This window comes from Vigna umbellata, chromosome 5, assembly GCF_029865625.1.
Source record: "Vigna umbellata cultivar VRB3 chromosome 5, Vumbellata_1.0, whole genome shotgun sequence".
Classification (NCBI taxonomy): Eukaryota; Viridiplantae; Streptophyta; class Magnoliopsida; order Fabales; family Fabaceae; genus Vigna; species Vigna umbellata.
The window spans coordinates 54,132,973-54,138,713 of NC_142169.1; positions in this window are offsets into that span (position 1 = coordinate 54,132,973).

Here is a 5,741-nt window from a genome sequence, read left to right on the forward strand (position 1 = left end):
AAATTGAGACTTTTTTAAAAGGGTGGACGAACTTGGCACACTGCACCCAAACCAGAGACAAAGAAAACAATTAAACCTAATCAAAATTAAAATTTTTGTTTATATTTAATTTAATTTTCATTATATTTTATATTTTTTTATAATTTTATTTAGATTTCATCTTTACAAATCTATGAATTAGTTTGTTTTATAAATACATGCAAGTATTCATGGATATCCGTGAGTTTTAAAAAATCCATAGGTATTTTTTATACGGTATTTAATAGGTAACAAGATAAATTTTCTGTTGTGGGTCGATTAATGGGTTGACATTGTGTGTGTCCAACCCAATCTATTGTCATCCCTAGTGACTTTGTTTTCATAATGATGAAATCTGTGTCACAATTTATATAAAATAATTATTTACCATTTCAAATGTCTCTTCTCATTACTTTTTAGAGGAAAAAAACACAAAAATATATTCTAAAGTTGATGACAACATCCCTAAAAAAGAATAAAATTCAAGTATTCTTCCCTAAAAAAGAATAAAATTCAAGTATTCTTAAGATAATATTGAATTAACATGTGTGGAGTTTCAACAACAAATATAAATGAAAATATTAACCAAGAAACTTAAACAAATAAGTGCATGGCACAATGAATGGCCATAATGTTCGAGTCACTTCTTAAGTTATGTAGAAAAGTATTCATGATCTTTTGAAATGATTTATCTTCAATATATTCACTCACTAGTGGAAAAATAGAAAATAATAATACTTATTATGATGAGTATAATGTGTCTATTATAAAAAGTGGTACAATAACATTTTTGTAATGAATGTGAAATTTACTATAACGAGTGTTGTACACTTGTCATAATAAATTGTTTAGTATGTCAGTTTTAATTTTAGTTTAGGTTTAAACCTTCATATGATCCTCGTATTTGTAGGAAAATCTCAAGTGGGTCCTTTTGTTGAAAACGATCTCAATTGGGTCCTAAATTTTGAAAAATTGAGTCAACTACGCTCTTTCCGTTAAGTGTTGATAAACAACGTTAAAATATGATGATGTGGTGCATTGTATATATGCTAAGGTGGATCATTTTATTATGTGGAAATAATTAAACTATGACATGGAATTTAATAAAGTAAAAGAAAAAAAATAAGAAGATTCTGCAAATTTCAAAACCCTAACGCCATGCCCCTCTCTCACCGCCTTCCCCCGCCACCATTTCTCCGTTCAACCCAATGTGGCCTAAAGTTGTACCTGAAATTGAGTCGGTTCAAGCAATATTAGATTGGAAGAGAAAAACCATGGAGATGATGTATTCCGAAATTGTTGATGCCTTAGCAAAATTCGGCATTCAAGCACACCATCGAGATTATTTGATACTTTTTTACCACGAATCACCTACAGGAAACCCAAAACCAGAAATCATCTTCAAGAGCTCTCGAGCCATCTCCACCATTAAGCCCTAAATTGTAGAAACCTGGAAATAAAGATCAACGTTCTACAATCCCAAGACCTCCTTCCGCCATCTTTGCACTTTGTTAGGCCCATCATCTTCTTTGAGTAACCTGCACAAAAGAATTAACCTATATCTCGAACCAAAAAATGCAAAACCTAGCACCCAAAATTGTAGATCTTCACGACACTAGTCATTGGACATCGCGGAAACAACAAGCCATCACCTTCATTCCACCTCACGAGTGAACCGTGAGTTTCACCTTCACTCCTTCATCACCTTTGTCATTGTGCCGCTTTTTCTACTCCATATCAACCACAATCCCTTCATCGCGATGCAAATTTGCAAAACAGAGACAAACCATTGAAGCTATCGCAATGGATAATAAGAGACGAAGCAATGAAATCACATCGCAACACCTCTCAAAATAATCATTATTTCACACACAAGCCTCCTACATTTTTTTCTCCCTCAAAGGTTTGCGATTGAAAATGAACGTTGGCTGCATGTGATTCTGTGGTTGGTGATGCATAAGGCTTGCTTACGCAAATAGGGTTCATCACAATTTAGGGGTTTACTAGGCTTTGGTGCTTGTGTTTATAGTTGCAAGTTTTTGGAGGTGCTTTAATGGCAAAAATTGGATTTGCAAGTTCGGTGATTGTGGGGAACATGGTGGCGACGAGGAAATGAACTAATTTGCATGATTTGAGTTCGCGCGTTTGAGGTTTTCTCTGGTTTTGATTTTATAGGTGGTCACGACAGAAAGGGAGAGGATGCGCGAAGAAGCTTCGCGATTTGGGTCTGGGTGTTGTGCGTTTTTTGGGTTTGCCTCTTTGAAGGTTTCTGGTAATCTCTGCTGCAGTTGGTTGTGTTGCGACAGCAAGGTCGGCACGATTTGCTCCATTTAGGTTTTGTGCATGTTTTCGGTGCGATGGTTGCCATGGTTGATTGTGAAACATGGGCTAGGTGGAATGTGGTTGAAGGTCGTGATGTGGTGGTTTCTGTGGTGGCTGACGATGGCCATAAGGGTGGCGGCACATGGAAGGATAAAGATTTATGTTTAGAGAATATGATGTTGATGTGGCAGCTATTGTGACAAGGATGATGAGTTGGCATTATATGAATTTAATACACAATAACACGTACTTTAAAAAAAATTACAGCTTAACATCTGTGAACATTGTCTGTCAACACTTAACGGAAAGGGCGTAATTGAATCAATTTTTCAAAATTTAGGACCCAGTTGAGACCGTTTTCGACAAAAGCACCCACTTGAGATTTCCCTACAAATACGATGACCTTCTGAGGGTTTAAACCTTTAATTTACTTTAGTAAATGTTTAGTATTGCAAAAAATGAAAATTTATTGTGATGAATATAATGCACCTATCATAGAAAATTGTGTGAAATTTTTGTAATAAATATCAAATTTATAATGTCGGTTGAAATACAAATGACAAAATAAGTAGTTATTATGTCAGTTCAGTTTAGAACCATTGATGGTTCAAATTTAAAGAGACATAATAAGTTTGTTCAAGTTTTTACACCTACTTAACTTAAACTTCTCGAATTCCAAACACTCGTGTAAATTACATTTCTGTGGTATGGTGATCTTTTTATTCTTCAACTTCTTCATTTTAGTCTTTTCATGGTGTTCGTCACTTAACATCGCCCAAACCAAAATCAAGTTTTGTGCATTTTTCTGTCTCACACTCTGAATGTTACATGTTTATAAGTTTACCTCATTTATTTTTCATTTTTAAGTGATTTTTTTCTCATATGATTTAACTTCAAGGAACTCTTTATGGATTTCAATCTAAAGCTCTTCTCATGATGTTCGAGATTTTTTTTCTGATATGATTTGTGTTTTATGGAAACTCTTTATGTGGTTTTAGCCCTATTTTAGTGGTTATGTAGAGGGCAAAGAAGTTACAAATGAGATAAGAGAATACATTGACTTTGTTAAAAAGGTTAGAACAATGATATAGGTTATTTTGAGTGATTATAGGGAAGGTTATGTGAGAATGAGTTTTTATTTAATAAAGAATGAGTTGTGTAGTTAGGGTTCCTTACTTTATGAAAATATGATATTCCTGAATATTTGAAAGTTGTAGGAACACTTTAGGGTTATGTTTGACATCAACTTTTGATTTATTTCTTGTTATATATGATAAATATTAGTAATCCATGAGGAAGATGGCCCTTGTATAATACCAATTGATTGTTAGTCCATTATAATTGAATAGTTTTCTTGATGGAAGCAACTCCAAGCTCAAGCAGCTCCACAACTCAAAGTGACGCAGCGGAATGAATTGATGAAGGAAAACGGAGGTGCACGCCATGTGCTTGATGAAAGGTTCAGCGAAGGTTTAGTGAGTGTATGAGGTTTCTCAAGCTCAGAAAGCCTTCCAAAAGGGAAATAAGCTAGAGGAAGGAATGCAGAATAAGCACAAAGAAGATTGAACTCTGAGGATATGACTGGAGAAATCTCAACAACATTTCATTATCTCATCAAAGTTGGAAATTACATGGAGATGCACCTCTTTTTTATAGGTGAAGAAAGAGCTCTGAATCTTGCCTTGCAAGTTTCTACAATTACAAAAGAAACGTGCTGGAGAAGCTACAAAGCTTGGTGTGCAAAATTCATAAGCCAGCTATCAAACACGTGCTTTAAAAGATAAAAGCTATCGAAAATGGCTAAGCTCAGGAAGGCTGTGACTGGGCGCCCTGCACAATCCGGAAGGCAATTTTGCCTTGCAGTCTCAATCCGAAAGCCACTAGATGCAATCCGGAAATGATGTTTTCTTCTCAATTTTTGACCTCCTTTGATTCCTTTATCTTAACAAGCCTCTTAGGATGCATAAGCATGGTTTCCAACCTTTATTTGTGACCTACAAAACAAGGTAAATGTTATTTAGCAAAGTAAATACATCTAAGACTTAGATAAGGAAAGAACTTTCGTTGAAAGTCTTTATTCACTCCCCTTTCTTAGTCTTAGTCTAAGTTGATACTTCTTTTGATGGGAAATCCCTAAAGGAGTTGCCATCATTTCTATAGTTGGTCAATTTTTTTTGTCAAATATTGTTACTCTTTTTAATGACAATTATATGGTAATATTTTTAGCCTGTGAATCATTATAATGCCCATCTTTGTGCAGATGTTATATCGTTTTAGTAGCACATTGATAATTAAATTCTCAAAAATATAATCGTGAAGACAAAGATACTGTCAACACCCAATTTCGTCCGGATAACTAAATAATATAGGTCTTTCTTTTTTTTTATTGTGTCTTATTTTATTTTATGTTTTTTTTTATATAATTTTAATTTTGTTTTTATTATTATTATTTTATTTTGTTTTTTTATTTGATTTGGTTTTCTATATTATTATTTTTAAAAAAAAAAAAAAAAAAAAAAAAAAAAAGAAAACAAAAGAAAAAGAAAAAAGGAAGCAGGACACACGCTCCCTGGCTCTCCACCCCTCTGCTCCTTTGACCCGTAACTACCCTAACAAACATCATCATTTTCATCTCCAACACCACGGCAGCACCCACCATCTTCGTTTTTCTTCCTCATTCATCATATCCAGCATCCATGATCACCTCTAACACCTATAATCTTCATCCTTACCTCCCAGCCAACATCCATTTTTCACCTGCATCAAAAGGAGCCACCAGTTTATTCAAAACCGTTCTTCTTCACAACTCATTCACTGCTTCCACCACATTTCTCGTCACCATCCTTTTCCACCCCACACCCAATCAAAACAACCACAATTCTTCCTAAACACCTTACCATCTTCTTCCATTTTCATCACATTTCCATCCTTTTGTTTCATCCATCAAGCAACCATTCGAAACCAATATTTCTTGAACCTGCAAGCAAAGAGCATCAACATCCATAACAAAACTTACGAGAATAGAGAAAAATGAAGGCTAATGATCATAACACTCTTTTCAGAATCAGATTCAAGGTTTCTTGCGTTTTCAGTTCTTTGCAACTCAATTAGGAATGAAAGTACAAGGCAGTATCTACTCTTATCCTATTCGACTTCACCCACCAAACCCCAAGAGTTACATCCAATACAGCACGGTACGAATGAGAAGAAAAGAAGATCGCTGGAGGCGAGTGTGGATGCCGAATGGAGGTGACGCAATAACAAACGACTGGGTTGCATCTCTGATTCGCATATCAAAAGAACGAGAAAGGGTTTTGCTGCTCGTGAAGAATTGGGAAGGAGTTGACGGTGATGACGACGACACGTCAACCGGTGGAGACTTCGGTGACGACCTGTGTTGC